Below are 19542 nucleotides of genomic sequence, written 5' to 3'. Positions count from 1 at the left end.
CTGGAATTACTGGTGTGAACCAAAGCACCCACATTCTTTCTACTATCTTATTATATCTTTGGAATGTCATAGTTTTGAATGCCTCCAGGTATTGTTGGTTACTGAATATTAATGAATGTACAATAACAACCCATGTTTCAATAAGGTTAAAATTACTTTAATCATTATCTTTCTCTTCTCCCAACTCAGGCTCCCATAGGAAATCCTCAGGAAACCTCCCAGTGCTCAACTGTCTTTACCCCTGTACCCTTTATCAGACTTTGCTCGATGGATGGTACAGCTCCTTATCTGTAGCAAGACTGCACTGATGTCTATGGCAGACTTACAGACTGAACAGCTTTCTCTCTTGCTCTATGCCATCCACACTGACACAAGGCTCAAGAAATCCAAACTCAAGTCATTTGTGAAAATGATTCCTTCTCTTACCCTCTAGAAGGCTCAAAATCACTTGAAGACTTGGAGTGAGACAAGAGAATATAGGCGCTATGCTATTCCCTTCATTCCTTTTAACAGCTGTCCAAAGCCAATATCACAAAAATTCTTTCTTTTGTTTAGAAACATGTGTACCAAGAACACCAAGTAAACATGTGGAGATGGCACCAGTCCATTATCTTCATAGATGGTTAGTTCTAAGTCTCACCTTAGTTTTAGATGGGCCACCCAAGGCTTCATTTACCCCTTTTTAAAGCCCTAGCATTCAGCATCTTCCATAAAGCAGCTAATTGTGTGTGGAGAGATCACACATCCCAAGGTGAGTCCATTTGGCCCCAGTCACAGCTGCCTGGCTTCTCTGGGGATTCAGTGCTCTGGCTCCTTGGCAACACAGAACTCTGGGGATTTTTGTTACACTGTAGTGACGTGTAGTGACCAAGTAGCAGCACAAAATATGGAAACAAATTAATTCTACTCTGAATTTCTGAAGAAGTTTTCCTGAGGTGATGTGAGTTGTTAATATTCCTGTTACCTTGTTACTTTGTTTCCTTAAAAATCTAGTGAGCTTTCATAGTAGATTCACTTAAAAACCATTCCTTCTTGGGACTGGACAAATGATGAAGTGTAATTTAATAATGACTTTAGTGTCAAACATAAATGATGCAACATTCGTACAAGAAGGCTCAACACAAAGGCCGTGAAGTCAATTGTTTCTTACTCTCACATGCTCCTAATAGTGTATTTCTGACATTGATGTTCCAGGATAGTTCTAGGAAAATTTCAGTCTCCTTTTGATCATTACTTCTACCTCAGGATGCTGGCTACATTAGAGACAGGAAGTGATCCCCTCTAACTATGAAACCTAACTTTTCCAAGGGAAGGATAAACAAACTCACATCTAGATGTCAATTATAAATGCAATAAAACTCAAGCTGTTGCTTTTTTTTTTTTTTTTTTAGCCATTTGGTAGAAAGTCACTTGTTAAGAAGTCCAGGAGGCAATGTCTGCTTTGGAGGCAATGTCTGCTTTGCTGCTTCCAATCTGTAAGACTTTAAGCCAACACAACAAAACCTGAGTTGGCTATCATCATTTAAGGAAAACACATAGGGATACAATGAAATGACACTCACTATAATGTTTAGTTCACAGCAAGTGTGCTTCATTTATGTTGATTTGTTTGAAAGAGATTAGTATTTTGTTCCAGAGAAAATGATAAATTGTGACATTTCCTAGCTGGAATGCAATTGGAAGGTCTTTTCCTCCTCCAATGAATCACATTTGGTAGGTGGGTGCTTAGTGTTCCGCCTTTTCTTTCTAGAAGGAAAACTGCACTGGTTTTAAACTTCAGCATGGTCTGAAACAAACCTGTGTTAAGCGTAGTTGTGACAGTGACCAGGACCACCAAAGTCCAGAGGCTGTCATGATGGGAAACTTTCATAGTCCTATCGAGTTCCTGTCACCCAAGCACACCACTCCCGGGCCCTAACCTCTAAAACAGTGAGCAACCAATGCAAATAGGCTTGGACCCCTCGCATCTGTTACAGGTCTGTCCGTTCCGTTTTCTTACACTACTTTTTTCTTCCTACTACTGTGGCCCAGCATTTGCTTAAGGCAGTAACTGATTCAGCACCACGTGTCTCCTCAAATGTACAAGTCACCCCCAGGATGGTCTCCACCCGATTTTATTTCATAACTTTCAAGCTGACCTTACATACTCCTCCCTCCGTTCTCCCGCTCCCACATTTAAAAAAAAAAATACTTTGCAAGGATGCTGAGATAAAAGATCAAAGGTGACCCTCAAAGACTGGAGGTGCCTCACTGTTTGGTGGGAAGACACGCACCTGGTCCTAGTGTGCCCAGGCCACGGGGGAGGAGGAGGAGGTGCCCTTTCGCCATCTCCCCAGGAGAGGCGACCCCGCCCGGGGCGCTTCGGTTGCCAGGTTCTCTGTTTGCCGCGTTCTAAAGCGGGACCAAGACTATCGCGGGGGACCCGGAGGCTCCCGGACCTTCACGCAGGGCCTGTAGCAGTTTGCGAGGGACAGGCAGACGGCTCAGGGGTTGGTCCCCAGAGCGTTGGTCCCGCGCGCGTAGGCAGAGCACCCCCCCCAGCCCTTCTTGGTTCCTCCCACCCGTGCCGAGCCCCCCAGGCGTCCGGGACGCTCGCGCCTCCCCGCACGACGCACACCCCCGGTGGCGGCGGGCGAATGGTCTGGCCCATCGGTAGCCGCCACCCCTTGGGCAGCGCCAGCTGCTCCAGCTGCTTGGGGTCGCGCGCCGGAGCCTGAGCGGTGGCTGCCGCGGGCGGGCGGCGGGCGGGGGCATCGCCTGAGACACCGGCGCTGGCTGCTGGGGCCCGGGAACCGACCTCCGGGCCGCCGGGGAGCGCGGGAGCCGCCGAGGGACGGTCGCAGTTGGGAGGCGAGGAAGCGGCTGCGCTGCCTCGCCCGTGAGTACCTGTGCCTCCGTCCTCCTGACCCTTATCCCACCGACCCTGCACCCCGAGATCTCGGTCTCCATCCCGGACGAGCAGTGTCCCGGGTACCGAGTTCCTGCGAGGCGCCCAGCAGGGGTTGGTGCTCTCGGAGGCTAATGATTCAGCACCATGGGCGCCGGGAGGTTGGGGCAGGAGGGGGGAGGGGAGCGGACGCGGTCAGTTGCGGCTCCCACCCCAGTTTCCAGGCTCCAGAAGGTAGAGGGTCCCCTCGCGGTAGGGCGAGCTCGGGTCGGGGGGTCCGATGCTTCGGTGATTCCGCCCTTTCCCCACATCCCAGGGCGCACCAACCTGAGTCAGAGGTGCGCTCTTCAAAGCCTGTCTCATTGGTGTCTTCTCCCCAGCCCCCCCCAACCCCCACCACGCACATCCGACTGAAGACTGGGGCCATTGCAAATAGCTCATTTTCCTGCTTCTTGCTCCTTTGGGTTCATGCGCTCATCCACCTGATAGCAGCATCCTCATGAAAAAGACATCTCTTGATGTGCGATATTGCCCCATCAAAGTTCCGGGTGGGTTGGTTAGTCCTAGCATGGAGAGCAAAGATAGGAGATAGGTAGGACATAATGCTTGCAGATCCTAGTCACTCACTTTTATTTTATATACGTTACTTCATTAAATCAGCACAATCCGGACATGTTAGAATACATTCTCAAGGTCAAGAACAGGATTTGAATACGGGTCTCCCTTGCTCCAAAGTCCAGGGACTTTTCCCACTCTATTAATGAGTAAGGCATCCCAACGTGTGTTGTATGCACTGCTAGATAGTAAACGTAAGGATGAATTCTTATGGCAGTAATCTCAAACAACAACAGCAACTTGTAAACTTTCTGCGTATGAAAGTACTGCTTTTTAGATAGAAAAGAATGTTTTTTTGAAATCTGTGAAAAAGTGCATTTTCTAGGAAGCATCTAGTATAACATTATGTACAACACTGCATAGGGAAGTAATAACGAGATGTTCAATACATTTTAGTGAGAGACTGAATAACAAAGAATTGGGTGACAGATAAACATAGACTCAGATCATGTTATTTGATTCATTTCAACTTTGTGGTTTGGCCTAACAGGTGATAACTCTCTTTTATCGACTAAATCTGAAATAAAGAGAAGGTCCAAGATGAGTCAATAGTGGAAGAATCTGGACCAACATTTACTCTTAGGGCTACCTGTCTCATTTAAACAACGTATTGTAGTAAATTGTATTTTGATACAGGAGACTGAATTTGTTTTTCCCTGCCGTTCAGAGTGAATAATTATACTGACCTTGTATGCTTCTTCTGCAAAAATAATGGATGCTAAGTCTTTCTTCTTTGCTGGATCATTTGATTTTCATTTGTGACTTATAGATTTTTCTTTTAAGATGTACTTCTCTTGGTGATGTCTCAGGAGGCAGGTTGATAAAATACAAGGGCCCATTATTGTTAAGTACCAGCAGAGTATTTGATGGCAGACAGGAATGGAATAATTTTGTACCTCACTTCTAAAGTATTAACATATTTGCACTAGACAGTTCTTAAGTTAATGTAGGTAGGTATTGGTACACTAAAGTGTATTGCCTAAGTAAGGACATAAAATGAAGGCATGTATTTCAGTTTGCTGTTCAGACAAGAAAAAGGGTCCTGTTCTTGTCCTAAATTAGATTCCTGGACAGAATCTAATGGAAATGAATCAAGTCAGTCTGATAAGTGTTTATTTATTTATTTTACATATGACTAAACCTTGGTGAGATGTCTTGTAATCAAATCTGTTTATTCCCAGGGGAAGCAACAGAACTGATAAGAATGAATAAGCAAAAATACAGTACATGCTATTTTAAAAGAAAGGAAAGTGCATGACCTAAAAACAGATTTTGAAATAGAAGAGGCATGGTTTATTTAGGTATCAACATTGAGATACATATGATACCAATCTGGCTTTAGGTCAGTCTTGTCTCTCTGTCTCTATCTACTTGCCAAGTATTTTCAGGCCCTTTAAATTCCAGGTCTCAAGGAACTTCAAGTGTACCTGTGACGTGTTTGATTATATAGGATTAATTAATAAAATTACTTAGAATGGGCTTATGTCAGAAAAAGATGGGGCAGTCTAGCAACACCATAAGGGAATGGAGAATTAGAAGTTGAGTCAGAAAAGTCAAAGGATCAAGGAAGTTTTAGTGGATGAAAGTGAATCAAGTCAGTCTCTGAGTGCTGGGAAGTATTTCCATAGGCAAAGAGAATACCACAGACTCAGTGAAGGTGCTCATATATTGTTTGGATTATGAAGAGCCTGAGAGGTCCAATGTGTAATCTGGTTGTGATGTAGCAAATATAGAAAACTAGTGTAGATTTCTAAGCAGGATGAGTTTCTCTTGCTATGTTCTCTATATCACTTGGCTCAAGACCCCCTTCCAGAAAATGGTATATTTTCTAAAAGAACTGGTTGTTAGCAAACTGCAGAAACAGTTTTCTATGCAAATAATTCCCCTTTCTAAAGAAGTTTGCTTTTTTAAAAGCTACCCCTCCTCAATGATACAACTTGGAACAATTTGGAAACTACAAGAACATGTAAAGGGAGAAAAAAAATTACCATAATCTTACCAAGAAGAGGCAGCTATGAACTGTTTAGTATGTTTTTTTTATATGCTTGGCTTTAACTATGCTGTATTATTTACTTTTTTTTTTTTTTTTTTTTGCCAGTCCTGGGCCTTGGACTCAGGGCCTGAGCACCGTCCCTGGCTTCTTCCCACTCAAAGCTACCACTCTGCTACTTGAGCCACAGCGCCGCTTCTGGCCGTTTTCTGTATATGTGGTGCTGGGGAATCGAACCTAGGGCCTCGTGTATCCGAGGCAGGCACTCTTGCCACTAGGCCATATCCCCAGCCCCTATTATTTACTTTTGATGTGTAATTTTTTACTTAAAAATTCTCTTTCTCTTTTGTGTGGGTGGGTCTTGGGGTTTGAACACACAGCTTGGCACTGTCCCTGAGCTGGTTTGCTCAAGGCTAGTGTTGTACCATTAGTGAAGATGACTTTTGGTGATGCTTTGGTGGTTAATTGGAGATGAACTCACACAAACTTTTCTACCTGAGCTAACTTTGAATTATGGTTCTCAGATTTTAGCCTCCTGAGTAGCTAGGATTACAGGCACACACCAATAGTGCTGGACTAATGCTGATTTTTAAAAAAAACAGATCTATAGTTGAAGAAGTAAGCATTTAAAATGCCGGTGTAATTTCTGTTAGAGATACTAGAATGTCCTAATATTCCTATTGCTATTCTATTATTGATAATAATAAGTAACACTATGATGAACACCTTTGTATGTAAGCTTTTTCTGTATTTTGGAAATTAATTTCTTAGGATACAATTTTAGGGTAAAGGATATGAGTTCTTCAAGTTATTTTAAGCAAGTGTTGAAACTACTACATTTTGCCAAAGTTTTATTTTTGTTTTGTTTTTTGCTTTTTTTTTTTTTTTTGCCAGTCCTGGTGCTTGATCTCAGGGCCTGAGCACTGTCCCTGGCTTCTTTTTGCTCAAGACTAACACTCTACCACTTGAGCCACAGCACCACTTCCAGCTTTTTCTATATATGTGGTGATGAGGAATTGAACCCAGGGCTTCATATATATGAAGCACACACTTTACCACCAGGCCATATTCCCAGTCCCTCTACTGCATTTTATATGTTCAATTTGGAACAGTTATATATTGAGTATAGAATATTTGTGTGTTAGTATTAAAAATACCCAATCATGTCAATGGATCCTTGGGTTATATTTTTCCAGGTGGCCTTTCTTTTGATTGGAACTATTAGCTAAATCATAAGAACTGATAGAAAGGCAGGCAGTTGGGACTAAAGAAGGGAGGAGATGTAATTAAAGTTACAGAGCAGGTTTGGTGAGAGGAGGAAAAAAATTATAGTCAGAGAAGAGGCATATGTGATGACTTTCTGGTCTGAAGGCTGTGTTAGTGGAATTTAACTTGGCATCACTGTGTCCTTTACCCTGTCACTCACCATACTCTATATCTGTCTCCTTCAAACTTCAGCCTCTGTCCTCCTCTTAGATCCCAGCTTTGACACCCTGGGAGTGCAAGTCACAGGTAGGAACTCATGTTTCCATTTTGATTTGGAGAATTCAACAGGAAAGGACAAATCTGGATTCTTTCCACCATTCTCAGCAAAAGCCTTGGGTACAACGTACAGAAGTGCATATGGAAGGCACACTTGACCAATATTGAACATTCGTGATCACTCCCTGGTACACATTTGCCATAGAGGACTTTGGTGGACAGGGGCCACTGGAGAAGCATAACAGTCCTAGTGTCACCCCCAGTATAGAGTGGCTGCCCTTCTTTTGTTCCCAGTATCACTTCACCAGAGGAAAAAGTCACTTCATTGAGAAAAACACCGTGTCTCAGTTTCCCCCATGTGTTGCGGGGACACATGGCACTTACTCCTTATTATGAGAAGGGCAGAATCCAACGTTGAGCAGATGCTTTAGCCAGCCAGACTCCTGATTTACTCCCTCAAGTTTTAATCTGAGCTTCCTCTGGGACCTGCTTCCATCTGGGTGACAAATCCTGAAAGCTATTGAAGCAACTGGCCATTAAATTTCTGTGAGTACTCGTGGAAGAGAAGTCAGAGATATTCTGAAGCTGTAACTAGGGAGCAGAGGCAGATTCTTATAATGTGTCCATCAATTTGGGACACCTGAAAGGGAACAGTGAAAACTGAAGCAAACCATTGAAAACCAAAGAGATCCAATACTCCCATCTTCTTACTGCTCCTGAGAGATCTCTTCTGATAAAAGATGGACATTCAGGTGGGTAGAGTATTTTAGGGAGAATCTGTCCTGTAATTAGAAATTTGCTTAAGCCCTTATCACATTTATTTCCATTTCTCTCAGGCATTATGTGTCAAAATTGAAGCGAGTTTAGCAAAAATTTCCCTAGAGTTGAAAGCAGAAAAGTCAAATTTAAATAGGCTTCACTATTTATTCTCCACTAGCTTTATTTCCCAGTTGACATTTCTCTGTTAACATATGATTGTATCTTAGTATACACAGTAGTTGGCAGAGATAAGCCATTGGGATTGCTTGGGTTCTGGGAAAGTGAGTGATAAACTCATTTTTCTCTCTCTTTTCATTTTTTACTTGTCATCACCCAGTGGGCTTCTCTACTTTGAAGGTATGGAGTTAATGGGCATGTGTTTACTGGGTCTTCTCTGGCGATAGCCCAGATCTCTGATAATATTTTCCTCATTGAAACTGATGATATTGTTGGATGATATTGCTGGGTGGGTGGAACCATCTATATATTGCTTGCTATTGCTAAATTGCATTGTAGTGCCTGAACTTCCAGACTTCTTTCCATGTTATTTTTGTCCCTTTGCCTAGCCATGTGAAAAGGAATGTTATATTTGACAAAGGATTATTTTTGAACGTATCTGCTCTTCTCACCCACAGCTTTGCAAAGTGTGAGCTAGAGAGCCTAATTTACAAGAGTCTGTTTTTACATGATTTCTTCTTTCTCCTCCATGTATACTGTTGAAGTTATCTTTTTAAAAAACTAAGCTCAGCATTTATAGACTCAGAAATAGCAGCAGTAATACAGGCAGTTTCAAAACCATCCCATAGTTATCTGTTGAATTACATTTTACCAGTGCTTATGTTTATTGAAGGCAGTACCGTCTTATCTTTCTTTTGTAAGTGAAGTTGCCCCAATTAACATTTGTTGTTGTTGTTTTTAAATAAAATGTCTTAATTGTAGGTCTACTATATTATACATAAGGATTACTTATAAAAAAAACTAGCAAATGTGAGTTTAATTTGAATCATTGTATTTGATGGGAAATTTTCATGTGTAATTTTGTCATCATTATTTAAATCTATTGTTAAAGGTACTTATCAAATAAAATCTGTGGTCATGTGTAATGTTCATAGTGATTGCTAAAAAATCAGGACAGTGATATTAGCACATGTTATGGTCTATATTTAGAACAGTCAGCAGTTAGCCAACAAATATAGGTTAGTGCTGTGGACAGGAAAAGTAGAGATTGAGCAGCTTTTATCATCAGTTTATCTCATATTTGTGAAAACAGATAGGGATATTTTCATTTAGTTGTAAGTTTGATCATAGCTAAGAAGACAACACTTAGTGATTTAGGCATGTTTAAACTTACAGTCCTAAGTTCGGCAGGTATTATTTTGTCCATTTTGACAATGTAAAAAGTAGCAATAAAGAGAAACAAAAACGAAACAAGACCAGGCAAAATGAGCCTGTAGGATGGGATTAGAAATTAGTATACAGCTGCTTCTCTAGTTCTGACACTTAATATTTGTTCTTCCTGCTATATATAAACCGGAGAGTGTCCTCCGGTGGACTATTGGCTAGACTTTTGGTTTTATGTCTATGCTAATTGAGGAAAACATAACTTATCAAGTGTATTGAATATTTCAAGAATCTCTTGCATCTAATTTTAGTTCACTTTAGCTCTGATTTGGTCAATACATACATATTGCAACATATTCCATTATTCTGGAACTTGCCACAAACATTAAAAGCATGTGGACATTTAAAATATTAATGGATGGGCTGGGGATATGGCCTAGTGGCAAGAGAGCTTGCCTCCTATACATGAGGCCCTGGGTTCAATTCCCCAGCACCACATATACAGAAAATGGCCGGAAGTGGCGCTGTGGTTCAAGTGGCAGAGTGCTAGCCTTGAGCAAAAGGAAGCCAGGGACAGTGCTCAGGCCATGAGTCCAAGGCCCAGAACTGGCCAAAAAAAAAAAAACAAAAAAAAAAAAATGGAAGTTTGAAAGGTTGGGATCAGTACTTCTCAAGTTACTAAATAAAACAGATTCTATATATGTGCAAAAACTTGGTCACTTGTTAAAAATCACTGCAAATAAGCCTATGTATGTACATATATATAGTCACATTATGTAGACCATATTATCTGTCAATAGTTTTATTTCTTCTTTCAAATCTATATATCTTTATTCCTTTGCCTTATTCAATGACTAGAACTTCCAGTTAGTAGAAGAACTTCTACTGTTAATAAAAGTTATTAGAGTGGACATCTTTATTTGTTTCCAATCTTAGAGGGAAGTCATGTATCATGATTATGTATGATGCTAGCTGCAGGGTGTGTGTGTGTGTGTGTGTGTGTGTGTGTGTGTGTGTGTGTGTGGTCATCTCCATATCTATGGGGCCTGCATCCATCCATGCAAACCAATGACAGATTGAAAATATTCAAATATATGCTTACTGAACACATATACACATCTCCTTTTAAAAAATGATTCCCTAAATGAAACAGTATAGAAACTGTTTAAATAGCATTTATACTGTATTAGATATTTGTAATTTAGATACAGTTTTAGGAATGTGGGAGAATATGTGTGGGATATAAGAAAATATGATGATATTTTATGTAAGGGATTAGAGCACTGAAGGATTTTCTAATCCATGTAGGGTCTTGAAACTACTTCTTCATAAGTAAGGACAGATTAACATACATGTGAAAATCATGTATGGAGTCAGAAAAATTCTCTGTACCTAATATACTGAGATTTTTCTCCTGAATGTAGTCTGAATTACCTCAGTGATTTGCCCTTTTTACTTGGTATAGTGGTATGAGTTTTCTTTCCTAGGCTGCTGATATGGTAAATTACATTGATTCTTGAATGCTCAATCTACCTTGCACATATGAAATAAATTTCACTTGTGATGATTATATATGCATTTTATTTACATATCCATTTGCACACATGTATTTATTAGATTTTCACATTTTATAGTAGTTTTCAATCTAACATTGGACCTAATGGTCAATTTTTAATTTTTATTGTGATTTCTTGGTCTGATTTTGGTTGTCCTGGTTCCGGTTAGCCTCAGAAAATGAGTTGGGAGTGATTCCCTCTCATATTCAAAAGAGGTAATATAAAATTGGCATTAATTCTTTTATGAAAACAAAATTTTCTTTTAGTAGTTACAGAATCACTCAGAGATTCTGTAGTTCATGGTTGTTCAAGGACTGGGTTTAAGTTATTGAGTTTATTAGTAAAGTTATTTATAGTTTCTTTACCCAGATTCTTTTATTGGATTTTGATTCTATTGAGATGTTGTTTCATTCTTGATATGTGTGACTATGTCTTACCTTTTAAACTTATTGTAGGTGTAGATAGAAGTTTATTAATTTAATATTTTTGAAGAGCTAAGGTTTTATGTTACATTTATTTTCCCAATTATTTTCAAGTCATTGGCAGTATTTACTGGGATTTAAACTCAAGGCTTTCCATTTGCTTCTTTTCGGTTTTTATTTTCTATTTTATTACATATAAGTTTAAACTATTGATTTGTGATTATTTCCTTTTTTAATGTAAACATTTAATACTATAAATCTTCCTCAACATGGTATTGATTTTATGATATGAAATTCTGATATGTTGTGACTTCATTTTCATTTAGCTCTATGTCTACGTGTAGTAGCAAATTCAGATATGCATAGTTACATTAAATCACAGTTGAATTACACCTCTTTTTTCCAACTGCAAAGCTTCATTAGGTAAATCTCATATATTTTAACCAAAACAGTTTAAGTTGAGTGTGCAAGAACATATGAGAATCCACCAAGATATTAAAAGTGATTTGGGAATATATAAAACATCTTATTGTTTATCTGTTTGTTTATTTGCCCTGTGACTTGAACTCAGAGCCTGGGCACTGTCTCTGAGCTTCTTTTGCTCAAGGCTAACATTCTGCCACATGAGCCACAGTGCCACTTCCGGGTTTTTCTGTTTATGTAGTCCTGAGGAATTGAACCCAGGGCTTCATGTATGCTCAGCAAGCATGCTACCACTAAGCTACATTCCCAGCCTTGTTCTTTTATTTTTGTTATTTGTAAATTATAACTTTTTTTTTTTTGGCCAGTCCTGGGGCTTGGACTCAGGGCCTGAGCACTGTCCCTGGCTTCTTTTTGCTCAAGGCTACCACTCTGCCACTTGAGCCACAGCGCCACTTCTGGCCATTTTCTGTATATGTGGTGCTGGGGAATCGAACCCAGGGCCCCATGTATATGAGGCAGGCACTCTTGCCACTAGGCCATATCCCCAGCCCCGAAATTATAACTTTTTAATAAAATGATTTTGTGAATATGTAATGGTTTTGGAAATGATTTAAAAATGAAAGTAGTTGAAATGTAATTTTGAAGACAGTAACTATTGAAGGTATAACTCAGAAAATGCCCTAATTTTTTTTTTTTTTTTTGGCCAGTCCTGGGCCTTGGACTCAGGGCCTGAGCACCATCCCTGGCTTCTTCCCGCTCAAGGCTAGCACTCTGCCACCTGAGCCACAGTGCCCCTTCTGGCCGTTTTCCATATATGTGGTGCTGGGGGAACTGAACTGAGAGCTTCATGTGTAGGAGGCAAGCACTCTTGCCACTAGGCCATATTCCCAGCCCCTGTAATTTTTAAGAGTATAAAGGGATGCTACACCAAAAAGTTTGACAGTTATGAGCCAGAGAAAGCCAGAGCAAGTAGAAGAGTAGGGGCAGAGACATGGGCATAATATTTGCTAAGTGAAGGGCATTGGTCCTACTAAGTTCTATGTGTTTCTTTTGTTCTTTGTCTGATATTTAAATTTTCTCAAAAGATGCATTTTTCTTTGCATTGACACATTGACATACACTCCTCTATCTGAGAACAAAAGCAGTATATAGACTAGTACAACTCCAAAATATGATCTTCATAAAATTTAATCTCTCAGAATGATCCTTATTTTAACTTTAGCAAGTACAGTATAACTGTATCCACACCTGCATACAATGCAATGTATATAAAATTTAATTATCTTAAGATATAAATTATAATAAATAGAATAACAATAGTGGTGCAGTGGCTGACACATAAGAATGAAATAAGTTAGATTTTATCAAGAGATAACAAAGATTGTATAAAATATTTGAGTTACTTTTTCTTTTTACTTATTTTTAAAATCCTGTTTTCATTATCTGTAAGTAGTTGTATAAATGGGTTACCATTCATCACTTTTTATTTTCAATATTGATTATTATAAATGACTTGTATACTTTTCCCTGGTACCACATTAGGTATAATTTCAATATATTGGAACATTTAACTTGGTAAAGTAGTTTATAAGAGTATGGACATGTGAGATGAGATGAAACAAATTAGTGAAAAAAATAAGATAATGTGAGCTAGAGCAAAGACTAGCTGACAAAACATGCTCTGAAATTCTGTTTGTTTGTTAAAACTGGGCATTAATTCAATTCTTAGTTCTTTAACTTCCTGGTTAGGTAGTAAGACAAAAGTTTAATGATGGATTGAAAATGTGATCCATAACAAGAAAACAAAATAATTGCTTAATTGAAGAAAGCTGTTGTGTTGAATCTAGAGTGAAATTTCTGGTGATTTCCTTTATAATTGTATCTCATGTAATGTCATCCACAATAGCACATTAAGGACTTCTGAAGTGTGGCCTATATATCTTTGGGGGAAACAATGTAATCTCTTAAGATCTGATGTTTTCCTTTCCTAATTAGAGTATTATGAGGTAGGTGAGTATTGTAAGCAAGTGATGCAGGATAACTTGTTTCCCTTCTTGAATCAGTTTTGTTAGAGTGACTATGGCAACAATATGATATGGTTCAAGTCTCTAGCTTCTGGGCGACCTGTGCTATTCCAGAAGCAGATGTCACCATGTTCAAAGCCTTTTTTTTGGGGGGGGGGGGGGCGTCCTTCACATATGTACATTTTGGAGCTAAGGATTTTAAGAGGAAGAACATGGGAGGTGGTGTTCTCTAAAGATTCCCTGCTGTTTGTTTCAGTCAATGGAAGAATCAAATTATTTGAGAATTTGCTGAGTTAAGTAATATGAGAAATTTACCAAATACAAGTGATTGAATTGAAGGCCACAGCACCTCTGCACTAAAGTGGGCTAAGGAAGTGACTCAGCAGATTTTAAAATCCCATTTGGTTTGTACCCAGACTCAGAAGAATGGGCAACTGTCCCAAATATTCACCCCAGCTACTCATACTATGCACAAATAAAACAGGCAGGGCCACGCCCATCTTCACAGAGAATTGCATTTTTTCCTTCGGTCCATTTTTTCCCCCTAGAGTGTTTTTTTTTTTTTTTTTTTTTAAAGCTGTTCATCAAGTTTCTAGCAAAAATGTTGCGTTAAGGAAATTCCCACTCATTAAAAATTGACTTAAGCCCCTACTTTACACCCATTTTCTTTTTAGTTTGAAAGAGGAGTGAAATACTTTCCACACACATTCCAGTTTAGTTTGCTTCCCTCATGGTCTTTTAAGTCAGCTATCAGTAAAACGTAATGATCTTTTTTGGGCCTTTGATGCAAGTTCAGTTTTCTTACATTGGTAATTCCCTGAGATTTGTCTTTAGCAAACTGCAGCCTTCACACACCTTCCTTATGTCATTAAAAGCCAAAGAGGCTACCCACAGAGAACTAAGATTCCCTCTGTGTCTGGAGGCTTTTGGTGCTGGATCAATGTCTTCTGGTTGCCTCCAGGGAGTCCTCCTGAGAGAAAGACTGGCCTGATCCTTGTCCAAACAAATCTTGGGGGAAGAAGATGGTCATAAGACTCATAAAATCATGGACATAAGACATTTTATCTTAAATTTCTTTGTTTTTAATTTGAATTTTTTTGTAAAGGTGATGTACAGAGGGGTTACAATTGATAAGTAAAATAATGAATACATTTCTTTTTGAACAGTGTTACCTCCTTCATTTTCTCCCACTTTTCTCCTTCTTGGTTCCCCTCCCCCTCACTGTTCACTTACAACATCATGTCTTGTGAGTATTACTGTTGAATTGGTTTGCCTGTTCTGTGATTCCCTTTCCCTTCCTCAAATCAGATAAACTTATATGCAATACAAAGGGTACAGGAAAAGTGACAACAGAAAATAAATCAAGGGGGAAAAAAAAGAAAGAAAAAGAAATAACTGAAAACAGTACAGTAAAAAAAAATCTCATTTCCATTTTTTGGAGTTCATTTTGATAAGTATCATTTTATATGGTCAAATGCACATAGCTCTTGAGCTATTGTGATCCTCTGCTAAGAATAGCTCCCTTTGTTCTCATGCTTAGAGTGCTGTTTAATCAATCATGTGCAAGTATTAGTATTTGTCTTATACTATCTATTGGATTAATTTGTAGGTTTAAAGACATTCTAATTATTACAAATATTTTTTATATATTTAACTTAAATTTCTAATTTTTAGGTGATTCAAGAAGAGTTGTGCATGTTAATAGGGAATCATATAATGTTTAGTCAAATTATATACATATGTATATATATATCTTTAGGTATATCTTAAATATATATATTTAATTCAAATTAAGTATAGCTCCTCATATATTTATCATTTCTTTGTGTTTAGTGGTTTAGGATTGTCGTTATTTTCAATGTACCATGTGAAATTATGCATTTTCTTTTTGTCTTTCCTCCCCAGTGTGTGTGTGTGTGTGTGTGGTTTTTTTTTTTTTTTTTTTTTTTTTTGGCCAGTCCTGGGGCTTGGACTCAGGGCCTGAGCACCGTCCGTGGCTTCTTTTTGCTCAAGGCTAGCACTCTGCCACTTGAGCCACAGGGCCACTTCTGGCCATTTTCTGTATATGTGGTGCTGGGGAATCGAACCCAGGGCCTCATGTATATGAGGCAGGCACTCTTGCCACTAGGCCATATCCCCAGCACCCCCCCCCCCCCCGCCTTTTTTTTTTTTTTTTTTTTTTTTTGCCAGTCCTGGGCTTGAATCAGGGCCTGAGCCCTGTCCCTGGCTTCTTTTTGTTCAAGGGTAGCACTCTACCACTTGAGCCATAGTGCCATTTTTGGCTTTTACTATGTATGTGGTTCTGAGAAATCAAACCCAGGGCTTCATATATACAAGGCAAGCACTCTACCACTAGGCCATATTCCCAGCCTCTTCCCCAGGGTTTTACCCCAGATGTCACTGTTACTGATTTCGGTACCTTGGGTATTGTATATATGTTTATTGGATCTAGGGAAGGGAAGGGGAAAATCAAAATGGATAGACAAAGGGTAAAAGGTGAACCAATACAACAGCAATACTTATAAAACTATATGATGCAAACGCACTGTACAACTCATAGCGGGGGAGGGAAATGAGGTGGTGGGAAGGAGAGAGAAAAATGAGGGAGGAGGTAACATGTTTGATAAGAGATGTTCTCACTGCTTTATGAATGAAACTGTAATCCCCCCGTACATCACTATGACAATAAATAAATTTAAAAAATGGAAATCATTTTCTTCCAGCATTTTGAAACTTATACTGTGTAATTATTATTCATAGTCACATTTTTGTGCAGTAGTGCCCAGAGCTGCTTGCTGCTCCTCCCCAAGTATTCTCTAGGGTCTCTGATAAGCACCATTACACTCTCAGCTCCAAGCTATCAACTCCTAGATTCCCCATGTGAGTAGAGTCAGGTGGCAGTTGACTTTTTGCTTGGCTTATTTCATTTTACATCAAGGTATCTAGTCATATTCATGTTGTCACAAGTGACAGGATTGCCTTTTTTTAAATGGCTGAGTACTATTATGTTGTATAAATGTACCACACTTTCTTTATCCATTCATCAGTTGATGGCTATAGGTTGTTTCTATTTCTTGGTCATTTTGAATTGTGCTGTTACAAATATGAGAATGCACTTCTCTCTTTGACAGGCTGATTACTTTTTCTTTGGGTACATACCCAGTCATGGAATTGCTGGTAGTTCTTGTATGCTTTTTGAGGAATCCATTTTCCATAAACACTACAGCTGCAGTATTTATATTCCCATCAGTTGGGTGCAGGATTTTCTTTTCTTTCTTGTCCCACATGCTTTCCAGTGCTTGTCCTACTTGAAGTCTTTTTGATATTAGCCATTCTTACTGAGGTGATGAACTATCTCATTGTGGTTTAGATGACTATATTTGATTTTGAACAAAGAAAATTTCTTCTCTTTAATAAGTAGAATATTCAGGATATCACTCTAGAGGGCAATTGACATGATAATTCTTTCTTTTTTGTTAAAGTAATTATAAGTTATGTTTCTCATTTGCATTTTGGATAGAGTTCTGGTGAAGGATCTGTTCATTAGGCTCAGTGCTCTGTTTCTGCTTTCATGTCCGTGAAGAGCCCAGCTAAATGGACTTGAGGATGTAAAAGGAAAAGCTAAGGGATTCACACAATCCCATGGGCACATTAGTAATTTAATCGCTCTTACTGACCTTAATGGTCTACTTAGTAGAGGCTTCAAATTCCATAATGGGCAGAACATCATTATTTTTACTCTACAGTCAGTCCCTTATAGCCTATTGTATTGAGTAAAGCTGTATAAAGTTAGGGAACATTTGATCTGGGCTAAAATTTTGAAACAAAAAAAATAGTATGTAATCTCTTCCCACCATACATATTTGAAGAGCATATGGTAAATTTGTAACCAGAAATTTCTGAGGTTAACTTTTTAGAAGACTGGCAGAATGTTTTCCCCATGGATTCTTAAAATAGATTATTACTGAGCAATGTGTGCACTCACTGGAATTCTCTTGTTTAACTCTCATTTTTTGTCATGTTATAACATTAAATTAAGTTTTTTATAATGTTTTAATTCTAATTAAAATTATATGTCAGTCTCATACTAACTGGTGCTTAGTACATATAATCATATCTATTGAATGTCAGAATGATTCTCATCACTGTGCTATAAAAGACCATCTGCTTGCTGGTTAGAGATATTAATATTAAAGCCATATATACATATATAATATAATTTTAACTAAATCATTTTTGTATTATCAAAAGTCTTGTATTTCAATAAATTTGATAAGTAGGAAAGACATGACAAAATGGCTTTGTGGATATTAACATAGATTATAGAGTTCGATGGAACTAAGTAGTTGTGATTAAGAGAGAATGGTATTTGTTTTGTGTTTTTAATTTTTTTTTTTTTTTTTTTTGCCAGTCCTGGGTCTTAGACTCAGGACCTGAGCACTGACCCTGGCTTCTTTTTGCTCAGACTAGCACTCTACCACTTTAGCCACAGCACTACTTCCGGCCTTTTCTGTTTATGTGGTGCTGAGGAATTGAACCCAGGGCTTCATGCATGGTAGTCAAGTACTCTACTGCTAAGCCATATTCCTAGCCTTGGGTTTAAATTTTTTCCCTTTATAATTCATAAAATATAAACAAATTATTTACTGTATTTAATTTTGTAATTTTCAAGAAACATCCATTAAATTCAAAGCATAAAAGGCATATAATGCATAAATTTGAGAAATGCATTTTATGTTAAAATGGGCAAGAGAATAAGCTGGTCTAGACAACTTTGGCTAATCTAGTAAAGCTGTATTCTTTCTTTTTTCTTGTCCATTGATGTAATCTCTGACAGAGAAATTTATTACTGGAATAGGTATGGATGACATAGCTGTTAAAGTAACAACAGGAGAAATTTGGGAAAATTCAGAAAGAAGGACGATACCATTACTTATTAACTTGTAATTATTTCTAATAATTATATCATTATCAATTAATTTGCATTATGTAATAATTATGTTAATAAAGGTAATTAATAATGTATAATTCACATTACCAACATGTCATGTGTAACATAATGGAGAGGTGCTTACCTAATTAGCATTTGGCTGAGATAAGATGAGTTACTTTTCTTATAAGGAGCTAACATAGCAATGCAATTATTCCAATGATTTATCAACTTGGTTTTTCTTTTTTTTTTTTTTTTCAAATTTTTATTATCAAACTGATGTACAGAGAGGTTACAGTTTCATACATTAGGCATTGGATACATTTCTTGTACTGTTTGTTACCTTGTCCCTCATACCCCCTTCCCTCCTCCCCCTTTCCCTTTCCCCCCATGAGGTGTTCAGTTCACTTACACCAAAGAGTTTTGCAAGTATTGCTTTTGTAGTTGTTTGTCTTTTACCCTGTGTCTCTCAGTTTTGGTATTCCCTTTCAATTTCCTAGTTCCAATACCAGTATACACGGTTTAACTTGGTTTTTCTTAAGCAGTCCACAGGTAGAGATTGGAAATATAAAAATAGATTAAAATTTAAATCTTAAGCAATGACTTATAAGTCAGCTAAAGCATTGATTTAACACAGATACATTCTTCACGTGTGTAACAATCCTGATATTATCAGAGATGTATAGTGTTTGACATGTGCTTCTATGCACCAGTTAGGTTGAGATTTAGGTTTTATGGGAAGTGTGTAAGCCATAGTTGAATCTTAAATAGACTGTCATGTATTATCAGTGTGCAGGTCTGCCATGTGTCTCATGTTGCTGTCATTATCAGGTTATCTTCTGTGACCTGTGGAACTGTAAGAGTTTCTGAGCATTAACCTACAGATGCTTCTGCCATATTACCATCCCCTTGGGCCTGGAATCTATTAAGGTAATGTCATGATCAAAGGATATGTATGTGTTCATTAGCAAGATCTACATTTTCTATTTTGTTAAGTAGGTATATTTAGTAGTCTGCTGACTTTTTTTTGTTATTATTTCTGGCTTTTATTTTGGTCGTAGCTTAGTTATTTTAATATTTATCTTTGTAATAGCTACATTAAAAGACCATATA

General features: G+C 38.3%; 1 protein-coding gene across 3 annotated transcripts in view; it reads left to right on the top strand.

The window, feature by feature from the left end:
• The first annotated feature begins 2720 nt into the window (after positions 1–2720).
• Ttll7 (tubulin tyrosine ligase like 7) overlaps positions 2721–19542 on the top strand; it is a 128400-nt gene continuing 111578 nt past the window's right edge. For all 3 annotated transcript variants that reach the window (XM_048351657.1, XM_048351660.1, XM_048351661.1), the window contains exons 1-2: positions 2721–2878; positions 19261–19359. The gene's annotated coding sequence lies outside the window, so the exon portion shown is untranslated. The remainder of the gene's footprint in view (positions 2879–19260; positions 19360–19542) is intronic.

This window comes from Perognathus longimembris, chromosome 7, assembly GCF_023159225.1.
Source record: "Perognathus longimembris pacificus isolate PPM17 chromosome 7, ASM2315922v1, whole genome shotgun sequence".
Classification (NCBI taxonomy): Eukaryota; Metazoa; Chordata; class Mammalia; order Rodentia; family Heteromyidae; genus Perognathus; species Perognathus longimembris.
The sequence above is the reverse complement of the archived record's forward strand: the minus strand, read 5'-3'. Positions and strand labels throughout refer to the sequence as shown.